This window comes from Mandrillus leucophaeus, unplaced genomic scaffold, assembly GCF_000951045.1.
Source record: "Mandrillus leucophaeus isolate KB7577 unplaced genomic scaffold, Mleu.le_1.0 Scaffold770, whole genome shotgun sequence".
NCBI lineage: Eukaryota > Metazoa > Chordata > Mammalia > Primates > Cercopithecidae > Mandrillus > Mandrillus leucophaeus.
In genome coordinates this window covers 76,697-89,859 of record NW_012108364.1, presented here as the reverse complement: position 1 = coordinate 89,859, position 13,163 = coordinate 76,697, and the positions used below count along the sequence as shown (strand labels likewise).

Here is a 13,163-nt window from a genome sequence, read left to right as displayed (position 1 = left end):
GGTGAGGTGGTGGGTGCCTGTAGTCCCAGCTACTCGGGAGGCTGAGGCAGGAGAATGGCGTAAACCCAGGAGGCGGAGCTTGCAGTGAGCTGAGATCGTGCCACTGCACTCCAGCCTGGGGGACAGAGCGAGACTCCGTCTCAAAAAAAAAAAAAATCTCAGAATGTTTTTTAAAAGTTTATGAATTTGTGCTGGGCTGCATTCAAAGTTGTTCTGGCCTGCAGGTTGGACGAGCTTGCATAGTATTGAATCATAAAAATGGAAAAGCTATCATAAACCTTTTTAAAAATGAAATGCCACATATGAAGTACTTTTCAAAAGGTAATGTGTTTTGGTTAAATTTTTAAGAATAATTTTTAAAATCTACTTGGCGTTTTTGATTCAAACACAGTAAGAATTCTTGTGGTTTGCAGACTAGGATTCTTCTGAATGTTGGCTCAGCAAGAAATACAAGTCTCTGTGTCTATTTTTCAGGTGAGAATAAGTGTGTATTTTGTCAGTTTCTCTGTGTCCCTGAGCAACTGCTAAACTTAATCCCACATTTAATAAGCCCAATGATAGATATTTTTCATCTTGATCACAGAACTGAATCTGCCCTAAAGCAGTTCACTGAAGGTTTCACATCTTGTGAGGAAGTCCACAGTAGTAAATACTCACGTAAGTCTAAAGATTAGATCTTTCGTTCAGTGGTCACTCAGCAGCTTCTCTGAATTCTCAAGAAGGTTCAACAAAAATATTCTGTAATGTGCTGGCAAGGATCTACAGTAAATAGAAAATTCAGTTATAACAGAAGTGTGGTGAGAAACAGAACTCACTGTTCTATTAAATACAGACAGGTTACTGAGCCTGTAGAAATTCTCTAGAAAATCTGTAGGTGAGGCATCAACTTGTGAGGCCAGAAAAATACATGATGAGTAACAAAGTAGTGAAAAGGAAGCAAAGGCCACAGACTTAATAGAAGCTGCTCTGTGACCCACAAACAAGAAAGCAAGACAGAAAGATAAAAGAATAAGAACCAACTTATGTGCCATCAGTAAAGAACAAACTGGGCTCCAAAAATTCTCTCAGTCATTACTTGGAATTCAGAATGCATATTTTTCACATTATAAATGGAGGCTACATCCCAGATTAGTTCACAAAAGCATTTTTATAAATAAAATACTATTCATAATGGGAAAAAAATGAAAGTTAAAAAAGCCAATACTTATATTTAAACCAAACAGGATACATTTAAGAAAAAATATTTCTAATCTACCTTGAATGCTGATACTTAAATCTCTTTAAATCTGTTCCCTTTCCTGTCTTTTCAGTGTGAAAGAAAACCTGGCCCAAATCTATCTGTAATCTTCTTTACATAGCCTGACCCTGCTCCCCCTTAACTGTGGTGCTGGCCCGCCCAGGCTACACCCCTCTGCACTGAGAGAGACTACAAGGGCACCCTGTCTACCCGCTCAACTCTTCTCTGGAGGGACCGTGGCAGCAGGGCCATGGGCAGGCAGTAAGGACCACAAAAATAGCAATATTAGTTCATGAAACAAACATTCACTGTATGCCTGAAACGTGCTAGATACCATGCTATCAAGTCCAAATCCCAAATTCCTGGTCAGGGTGAAATACAGGTTAACTTTTTACTGGTCATCCATGCTCATCGTTATCGAATCCCTGTGAACAAATTTATATAGGGAAATAATTAATGGTATTTTATGGAGCTCCATTTACAATATGTAAGTCAGACTGTATCATAAAGGCTATCAGTGCTAAGCTGGAACTGATGACAATGGCTGACAAACTGTACGTCAGGACCAGTCCCACATGAGGGTCAGCAAATTTCACGAAGACATGATAATACACCAAACATCTACGCTCCTCATTTCCTACTCTTTTTTGTGATACTACAGTATCAATGTAGACAAACTTCATATCATGGAGCCACTTAACTTGGTTTCCTTAAACAAATATTCACCCAAAGCCTAATATTTTTCCTCTCTTGTTCTGACAGCTAGAGCTGGGTCTTTAACAACTAGAGCCTGTCTTTAATGTATGATTTGGTTTCAATTTTCAATGTTAATTAAAATGGTGCAAGTGGGTTATTCTGGATGTGGCAGAGCTCACATTATGGAAAAAGAATAACTTTTGTTTTTTATCTAGAGATAGAATTATAGTTCATATGGCTATGCCCGCCAATAATCCTAATGTTCTCTTAAATCCACAAGAAAGACAATGCTTCTGTAATTTTCTTTTTCTTTTCTTTTTTTTTTTTTTTGAGACAGAGTCTCGCTCTGTCGCTCATGCTAGAGTGCAGTGGTGCAATCTTAACTCACCTGCGGAGGTCTCCTGCATTCAAGTGATTATCCTGCCTCAGCCTCCCCAGTAGCTGGGACTACAGGCATGTGCCATCATGCCTGGGTAATTTTTGTATTTTTAGTAGAGATGAGGTTTTGCCATGTTGGCTAGGCGGGTCTTGAACTCCTGACCTCAGGATCCACCCATCTTGGCCTCCCAAAATGCTGGGATTACAGGTGTGAGCCACCGTACCCAGTCTGCCATTTTCTATGGATATTACAATGCCCCATAAGAAAATACACTTGAACAAATGACAGATTTGTGTGATTTCATATTAATATTACACAAATTCATTAGACTAAATTACTAGAAACCTGCCAAGAAAACTTCCAAGACCTCAATTAGACCTTACTCACTAGACTCTATTAATAGCTGACCTAAGAAGTCATAAAGTGAATACAAATCAGAGCACATATTTAACGACTGTCAAATGAGTGGAGTAAAGACTTTTTTAAATTAAACTTTTTGAGATAATTATAAATTCATATGCAATTGTAAGAACTAACACAGTGATCCTGTGCACCCTTTACCCAGTTTCCCCAATGGTAACATCTTCCAAAACTATAGCACAACATCATGACCAGGATACTGACATTGACATAGTCAAGATACAGAACACTTCCATCACCACAAACCATCTCTCATATGTTGCCCTTTTATAGCTATTCCTGCTTCCCTCCCATTCCAGTCTCTCCTTAACACCTAGAAACGACTACTTAGTCTTCCATTTCTTTAATTCTGTCATTTCAAGAATGTGTAAATGGAGCCATACAGCACATACAGGAACCTTTTGGGATTGGCCTTTTTCACTCAGTATAACTCTCCGGAGATTCATCCAGGGTAGCTATGTGTATCCATAGTTTGTCCATTTTTTATTGCTGAACAGTATTCCGCGGCATGGGTGTACCACAATGTAACAGTTCATCTACTGAAGGACATCTGGTGTCTCCAGTTTTTGGCCATTGTTAAAATTTCTACAAACATTTTTTTGTATGTGGCTGTAAATCTTCATTTCTCTAGGATAAATGGTCAGGATAACAACTAGTGAGTTGTATGAAGGCCTAAAGATTGTGACTAAAAGACTGTTGAGCATGATGGTGTCTATTTTCCCCATTCAAGAAGAACGTAAGGTCATCTTTGGAGTCATGTGTCTCAGTGTCAGGTTATTTATGGAAGAACCTGTAGGACCAAGCATTTGCAAGGTCACAGGTGGATATACTGGCATTTACCAAAGGGAGTGTTTAATAAAAACCATTCTACAAACAGAATTAGAGGCACTAATTAAAGTGTCAATAATGAACCAGTAATCTTTCAAGATTCACTGAGGACTGAGTCTGTGCCCCTGTGAATGGATGTGAAACCTAAGTAAACACAATGAAGCCTGCTTGTAGAGGTGGGAAAAGTAGGGGGGAGAGATATGTGATAGTCTGACTCTCCTGAAAGGCACTACTCTTACGAGTGTACATAGAGAGACAATTTTCTTGTCAGATGCTGTTAAAAGAACTTGATTACTCCACCCGGAACATATACGGAGCTGGACTGCCTGGGTTTGAACCCCAGCTCAGCTACTTACTAGCTGTATGACTTAGCACTCAAAAATAAGTTATTATCCTTTTCAGGCTAGCACAGCTCTGGGGAGACCGTCCTCAGCTGTACAGAAGAAAGCTTGCGTACAGCACTGAGCCCCTGGTAATAAAGCAGCTTCTGATAATGGGGTGACATCTAGTGGGGAGTGAAGACCTCCAGGAAAGAAAAATAAAATAACTGGTTCCTGGCAGAGGAAAAACCACGTAGTCTAGTGCAAGAACAGCCAATATGGGAATAACCACGCCCCAGAAAGGACACTGGTTGCTGACCAGCGCCCTGGTTCCCAAGGAACAGTGTCCATGAGGAACAGTGTCCAACGACTGGTTCAGAGGCAGACTAGCTGGCATTGTTAAAAGCAGAACTTTGGGGGTCAGGTTTTAGAGGGCTGGTGCAGCCTGACACTTAAAACTCCTCACTCTGTGTTCTGTGGCACAGCCTGAGAGACTCGATGAAGATAGAGTCATTTATCCTTTCTTCACATGGCGCAGTCACTTAGATCTCGGCAACAAGAGCTTCTTATGTCAACCAGCGCGCTTGTCCCAACCCAAACAACAATAAAAAGATTTTGATGGAAGCTTGTGATTCACTGACTTGAGGAAAAGTCATGCCTAATTTTCTTTTATATCTCAAATTCTGGATCCACAATCTTAGGTCAATCTGTAAAACTTTAAGATATAATAGTATCCTTAATGGTTTACAACTAATGGAGAAAATATGTTCAGTTAATGCATACTTATAATAACTAAAAACTGTTCTATATCCAATATCAACAAGAATACATAATAGATTGATTTTTCATTTTGAAAGGCCATTTGGAAAGGCAGGACTAAGTACCACATTCTTGCTTCAAATGGACTGACTACATTATGCCTACACAAGCAATTTTGGTCAGAGATCAAAGCACCAGACATTTCAGCAAAACACAAGGAAAAAACGACACAGCTGGAAAGATACTCTATCAGATCTTATTGCCTTTGCCATTTTCTAATGTCAAAGAAAAGTACTAAAACTGAAAAAATGAATGATCCACAGTAAATGAAACCCCAAATCTAGATTCTATCACTTGGTTATTCTTATCCTTTTATGAGGATGCAGTTGTTTCAAAATACAATCTCAGAGAACTATAAAACAAAAATTTCCAGTGAAGTCATTAAATCCGTTAAACTGCTAGTACTTTAAAATTACTGTTCTTAAAACCTGAGCTCTGCAAAAATCCAAAGATATTGGGCAAGGAAAAAAGCCATGTTGAAAAGAAATTTAGCTGTAAGCAAGTAAGAATTTTAACAATTTAAAATCCTTCTCAAAACATTAACAATATATTTCTTCAGTCTGCTTATCTTCAGCAGCTATTTAAACAGTAACTATTTCTCTAACAGAGTGATCTTAATTCCTAAGGCCCACAGGCATTGAGTCTAGGGCCATACTGCTTTAAGTGGCAGGGTGACGCTTCATATTTAGTTTATATATTTTCAATGTGCCCTGCAGCCACTGTAAGTTGTCAAGATAATCAGGAGAAAACAGTTCATGTAAAACTTTGTTGCTTGTTCACAGCCGTCCTAAAATTCCTGCCAGAATATGTTTCTAGAAGCCAAGAAATGGGCCTGATTTGTCTATATATACTGGCTGACTGCAATGCCTGGTACATTAATTTTTCTTGAAGTCTAGACACAGGGAAATCCAATAATTCTTTCCTGAATGTACACTCAAGTTCATTGTCACAGGATTTTAAAGTAATATTTTTTTCTTATGACTAGTTCTGCAGTGCATTGTAAGAATTTTTAGGAAATAAATATGAAAAAAGAGAAGAAACTAAAGGCTGCACACAATCAAATCAAATTCATGATTCAACCAACCATGAATCAGAAATATTCGGGGAAAAAAATTGCATCTGTAGGGAACACGTAAGTACACTTTCTTTCTTATTTCCTAAACAATACAGTGTAACAACTACTTCTGTAGCATTTACATTGTATTAGGTATTATAAGTAACCTAGAGATGATTTGAAGTATATGAAAAGATGTGCATAGGTTATATGCAAATACTATATCATTCTGTACCAGGGATGTGAGCACCTGTGAATTTGGTAACTGCATGAGGTCCTGAAACCCATCCCCCATGGATACTAAGGGATGACTGTATTCTGGGTATGTACCATAATTTTATTGAATTCCTTAGCACATTAAAAGAGAATACACATTATGTATTCTCTGTTGGAGAAATAGTTACTGTTTAAATAGCTGCTGAAGATAAGCAGACTGAAGAAATATATTGTTAATGTTTTGGGAAGGATTTTAAATTGTTAAAATTCTTACTTGCTTACAGCTAAATTTCTTTTCAACATGGCTTTTTTCCTTGCCTATAAATTTGTCCTATATTTTTCCTATCACATAGATTCATTGACATTTTTGGCTAATCAAAATATAAACAGAATTTTGTGATGCAGATGAAAGCTGTCTAATGTATGGCTGTGGAACCAGTCTCTGACCGGTGAACAGTTTTACTGTGATGACAATCTTGATGCAATGCTTTCTTTGCTCACTGCAAAACTTCTAAGATTCTGGTTTACGGTTCATCCTAAATCTGGCTGGATTTAAGTTCCTTATTTCTCTATTTTTTAGAAAATTGTATTACAAGGGCCTAGGAAGTAAATTCTCCCTGATCATATGGCTAGGACCCCAGTTTTTAACCTTTTAGTGATCTGTCCTAAATAAAGATAAAATATGTGAATATTTATTTGGATTCTTAGGAAAAGAGTTGCTCTCTTTCTGCAGGAAGTAAATAAAAGAAGGAACTAAGAATACTATCCTTTTAGGATATCCCAGTACTATGAAAAACATTGGAAGGAAAAAGTTTATAAGCAGAATCTTCTGAATTTTATTTCCAAGGCTCAATAATAACAAAAGTTCCAATTTTTAGCAACTTTTTGGAGAAATTTTTAGGCAGATATGGATCTACCACAAACACACATTTTTATTTTATATCCAACTTTGTAGAAAACACACATTTTGTGTTATTTCCAACATTTTAGTCTAATGTGGCTGTGTCTAAAATTAACTTCGTGATGTCTTCAATACAAAGCTATCAGTAACTTCATAATTAAAACTATTAATGCAGTAAAAGTGAGGTTAATTTGAAGTATGTGAATTACAGAATGATACTTAAAGACAGGTCACTAGCCAGGTGCAGTGGCTTATACCTATAATCCCAGCACTTTGGGAGGCCAAGGTGGGAGGATTGCTTGAGCCCAGGAGTTCGAGACCAGCCTGGGCAACAATACAAGACCCTGTCTGTACAAAAAACAAAAAAGGCCAGTGCATTGTGTTAAGTTCATATAATAATTAAAACTCGGTTAATCAGCTATTGCTTAGATGTTGTTCTGGAATTAAGCTTAATGAAAAGGGAAAAAAGAATTTCTTGTTTGTTATGTCTGGTATTACTATGCAAATAATTACTTGGCAACATCTGAGATACACAGTATTCCACATTTATTAAGTTACACTGCAGGCATAGTTCATAGTTAATCCTCATAGAAGCCCTACAAGGTACTGCATACTATCATTATAACCATTTCATGAGTTAAAAAAAAAAGAGTCACTAAGTTTGTTTCATAAGATTTTTTGTCTAATGAATTAGGTTAGCAAATGTCTTCATCAAACATAAGAACATTAGTCTAGCATATACATTCCATATAACTCTTTACAATCATTTCATTCAAACTGAACTTCTTTTTAAATTGTAGAAACAATACTTGGAAATGTCTTTTACTTTACAGAAAATATTCTAGCACACATAAGCCAAATTAACTCTTTTTAATCATCTCATACAAAGTAACTTTTTAAAGTATGGAAAAATAACAATAAAATATTTTTGGAAAAATCTTCTGCTTCACAGGTGACTAAATTCTTACATTCATTATTCTCAAGTACTTCTTACTGACTGAGATAACAAGAAAACACCTAAATTTTTCTTTCTCCTTCAGGAAATCAAAAAACACCAAACAAGGATTTCTGATATATTTCTGGCAATATTTATATTGCTTAACTATTATTTGTTTGCATTATTAAAGTTTAGTTACAATTCAACTTTTAGAAAAGGTACTGGCTTAAGACAAATCAAAATTAATTGTTCACAAAAGGAATGCTGGTTATTTTGGATATTTTATTTCATATTCTAATATCTTAGTATTTTCCAAAATCTTTACTACGTAATTTTACCATGTTTAAAATTCTTAGCAAGGGACTTCGTCCTCAGGAGGCTTCCAGTTTATTGTCTATCATTACATAATAAAGTTATTTGATTCTTTAGAACTGTTTTCTCTAGTTGCAACAGCACTTTACTTATATGGCCTAAGGGTGCCACCTTGTGGCCTGCGTAGGCTTCAAGTTCAACAGCATCTAGTATGGCATAAGGTGAGAAGACTGTACCTCTGAAGTTTCACCGTTCCATTTCAAGTTATTTACCATAATTCTCACTAACTGAATTTGTGAAAATCTAAAGTTGGGATGAAGTTCAATTTTCCTTTTAAAAAAACTTTATCAAGAAAATTAATAGCAAAAATATGATTCTAGGCCTATTCAGAAATCTAAACCTCATTAAACTGACCTTAGCAGACTTTATATAAAGTGCTGCTTAAATGGCATTCTAACTTATTCATTTATTGTGTTGTTTCAAAATATAAGAATTGTAGCTTTTGCAAAATATTCCTTATTTTCTAAATAGTCTACAAAATTTAAACCAGACTTCACCCTAAATAAGTTTGAAGGTATGAGACTGTATTCTTAGAAGAAGCTTAACTGTAGTAGCCATGTGTCGCTTAATGATGGGGATATGTTCTGAGAACAGCACTGTCAGGTGCTTTCACTGTTATGTGAACATCAGAGTATCCTTAGGTTCCTACACAAGTCTAGAGGACATAGCCTACTACATGCCCATGCTATACATGACTGTATTTCCACAAAATTCTTAGAGCTGGAAGGCCATCCAACATCATTTAACTCAATCTCATTATTTTACAAATAAGGACACTGAAACCAGAAAGGCTGTAACTTTGCTACTTTACACGTTACCCCTTATCCCCACAGGTCCCAGTCCTATTCATGATTCACTGTTGAAATACAAAATGCAGTCGTGCACTGCATAGTAACATTTTGGTCAACGATGGACTGCATATATGAAGGTGGTCCCGTAAGATTAGAATACAGTATTCTTACTATAACTTTTCTATGTTTAGATACAAATATTCACCACAGTGTTAAAACTGCCTACAGTAGTCAGTACAGTAACATGCCATATAGGGCTGTAGCCTAGGAACAACAGGCCATACCATATGGCCTGGGTGTGCAGTAGGCTCTTCTATCTAGGTTTGGGTAGTAAGTACACTCTGCAATGTTTACACAACAATGAAATAATCTAATGGTGAATTTCTCAGACTGCATGTGCCTGTCATTAAGCAACGCATGACTGTACATCATCTTCAACATAATAGTTTATTTTTCACAATTCTGTTGTAATTTGTTCCTTTCCATGCTCTAGATTATGTGCTAGATGGGTACAAGCATGTACTGCATCCTTCACACAAAACACACCTAACGACAGTGGGTGGACAAGGGCCCTCCTCCCTACACTATAAAACCCTGGAGGATCTAGTGGACTTCTTTAAGGTGGGGTCTGCTGTGTGTGAAGCTATGCAAACCACTCTAGCCTACATTTACCATATATACATCTATGGCCTAGGTAAACCCTTAAAATTCAGAATTCCTTACGTATCCTTATTACACCCACATCCCACCTCACTCACTCCAACCTTCTGGGGCCCTCGTAAGTAAGGATATACAACAAAAGACAACTGGACAGTGGACTAAAGAGACGGCTTAGTCAAACTGTATTTTTAAAATGGCATGTTTCTAGAACAGACGTGAAACAACTGAGGAACAGCAGAATGACTCGTATGTGTGGTATTAGATGTATTTCTTTTCTCTCCACTGGAAATGTTGATTTAATGCTGAGACCTTTGGTAGAAAAGGAATAAATAGTCTTATATCTAAGGGAGTTGAGCAGTGTCTGTGGGTTTAAAGGGAATGTGTGGCTCTTTTCCTGCTGTCCCTGCTCTGGACTAGGGGTAACCTATTTTGGGAAGGAGTCTTTTCTGCAAAGAAAGTAGGAAGTACATGCTTAGAAATGGCTCCAGATTCACAAAAGAAAAACAGAGATTCGCTGCCCCCCAGGTTTTCTAGCCTAGTTTATGAGGATAGAAATAAATAAAGGATTATAGGCAGAAGTTGTAACTTTTGGCTAGTGCCTTCTTCATGCTGCCAATTAGGAAGGGGTGGGGCAAGAAGTGGAAGACACCAATATTCTAAAGCAGAGCTCAATCACCAGTCCTGATAACTTCTTCAGTAGAGTAATAATTTCAAGCAGAAGACAATGAATTACAGCAATTCTCTTTCTGACTGAGCCCTGGCCCCTACACATAGCCTCTCCTATTAAAATGGTGAATCTGTGAGTTAGCTCAGTTTACATGAGTGTACTCAGAGCATTCTGGACAATCTTTTAGAAAAGGGAATAGAGGATGACAAGTTCCTGTATCAGTTTCCCATGGAGCTATTTTTGCAAACTGCCCAGAGACCAGAGACCTGCCCATTGTGACTAACATGGGAAAGAATGGTCAAAGACTATGGATCTTAAGTTTTAATAGCTACACAGCTCTTCCAGATTTGCTGCTTTCTAGGAAATGTCTTTAATAAACAGGCTTTGTTTAAACACTGTCAATTAAAACTAATTCCAAAACTAATTCCTAGTGTTAGCAACTGTTAATACAAACCTTATTTCCTTCTAATTCTTATTCTCAATCTCAAAACCATTTAATATTTTGCCATTCGTTCTATAACAAATACTAAGGAAACTGGAAATAATATGGTAAATTTCTTTATCTCAAAAAACAATTTTCTAAATGACTTGTAGATAGGAGCAGGACACAATATAAAGCTGTTAAGAACTCGTTTTTAAAAGTCTGAACAACTGCTACTTTAAACTTTTGTCCTTGTACTCAAGAGAACTACAGTGTTAAGCAAAGATAATTATGATTTAAAAATTGTTCTTTAAAATGCTATCAGAAGACAGCAGCTTCACAGTCTTCAAACAATAAGAGAGTAAGATTCGTGTTTTTAAATAAATAAATTACACTCTGAGGATTGACAAGCTTTGAATTTGGGGAAATTAACTATAATATAAAATGTTATATCTTAAGCTGTAGAGAAGTATAAGAAAAAACACACAAAAACAAATTAAAGGGAAACTTTCAGGTTTACGGTAGCTATTAAATTTACCACTAATATTTTTGCATGTCTTCTTCAGTGACAACTACCAAAATAAATCTATTCTAAATACATCTAAATATTTTATTCAAAGAGTGTCCTTTCATACCATGTCTCTCTGGCCCAAATTTTTGTTTTTAATTTTATTTTATTGGATGGTTTCAGCAGTGTAACTGAAATCATTTAAAGATTAACCCCAGAGTTTTTAATGTCAAAGACCTTTATCTCCACATCACTTCCACCACTTAGTTGGACTTTGCACACTTAGAACTTAACTCCACCGCCCAGATCTTGACTCACAACTACCTTTTCTATTCCCTTACACTTTAGGAAATATTTCTCATTTATGTCTCTCAATCTCTCCCTTATCCTCCTTTTGGCTACCCCTAGCAGGAAGAAATCTGCCTGTACCACCATCCCTAACTCTTCAGCCAGCTTCAAAGCAGATCACTTCCACTTCCACCAGGAAAGAAAATCCCTTACCCATCCATGAAATCAAGACATACAGAAGCAAGGACAATGAACATAAGTATAAAGTTGGGGAGAGGCCTAGCAATTGGAGAAAAGACTATAATCAACATCTAGAAAGAACTGAGCATTGGATCAAATCTCAGTGTCAGGATTCTGCTAACCTCAAAGTACAACTTGCCTCTCACTCTAGACAAGGCTGAAGCTAGGAAAAACAATCAAGCGATCTTAAATGATAAACAGCGAAGGCAGACTTCCAGACTTGAATCAAGAGATCCATGATCTGTGAATTTATCCAGAATTATTTTTCAGGATAAGCAATAAGTACTACACACCAATCAAAAGGTTTGCATCTTAGGTCCCAACTCTGCCATTTTCTAAGGTACTCTCTTGAGTAGTCCAACTCTAAGAGTCCCAGTTTCCTCATTTGCAAAACTGGGATAATATCTGTCTTACCTACTTCACAATATTTTTGTACAGAACTTTGAAAACTATAATGAAATATACAAATATAAGATGCCATATATTTTTTTCTTAGTTTCTTAGTAAAAGTTTCCCTCAAAATAAGTTCACTTTGAGTTAAGGGTAAAATGATTTCCACATCTTGGTAACAACAAGTAAAAAGATTTCTGCCTTGAACGGGGTCAGAGCAACTTGTAGAGTTCGGTGCTCTTTACAGAATGAACAAGCAGAGAAGCCCAAGGAGATAATAACAGTATTGTACACTGGCACAGGAGTACGTACATAGGGCAGATCAAAGTCTCAAATGGATATTTTGCCAAAGCTTTAATATCATATCTAAAACTAGCACTCCAGAGGCTGGGTGTGCTGACTCATGCCTGTAATCCCAGCACTTTGGGAGGCAGAGGTGGGAGAATTGCTTCAGCCCAGGCATTCGAGACAAGCCTGGGCAACATAGTGAGACCCTGTCTCTTAAAAAAAATATACATATATACACATATATACACACACACACATATGTATATGTGTGTGTGTGTGTGTGTATGTATTAGTTGGGTGTGGTGACACGCACCTGTAGTCCCAGCTACTCGGGAGACTGAGGTGGGAGGATGGTGATATGATTTGGCTTCGTGTCCTCACTCAAATCTCATCTTAAATTGTAGTCCCCACATGTCAAGGGAGGGACCTGGTAGGAGGTGAATGGAGCATAGGGGTGGTTTCTCCTGTGCTGTTCTCATGATAATGAGGGAGAACTAACAAGATCAGATGGTTTTAAAATTGACAGTTTCCCCCACATACTCTCTCTTGCCGCCTTAAAAGACGTTCCTTGCTTCTCCATAACCTTCCACCATGATTCCAAGTTTCTTGAAGCCTCCCCAACCATGTGGAACCACGCATCAATTAAACCTTTTGTTTATAAATTACCCAGCCTCAAGTAGTGTCTTTTCTTTTTTTTTTTTTTTGAGACAGAGTCTTGCTCTGTCGCCCAG

General features: G+C 37.1%; 1 protein-coding gene across 2 annotated transcripts in view; it reads right to left on the bottom strand.

Moving 5' to 3' along the window:
* The window catches only part of ANKRD46 (ankyrin repeat domain 46), a 43,743-nt gene that overhangs the window by 12,971 nt on the left and 17,609 nt on the right, over positions 1 to 13,163 (bottom strand). For both annotated transcript variants that reach the window (XM_011966723.1, XM_011966724.1), the window contains exon 2: positions 658 to 759. The gene's annotated coding sequence lies outside the window, so the exon portion shown is untranslated. The remainder of the gene's footprint in view (positions 1 to 657; positions 760 to 13,163) is intronic.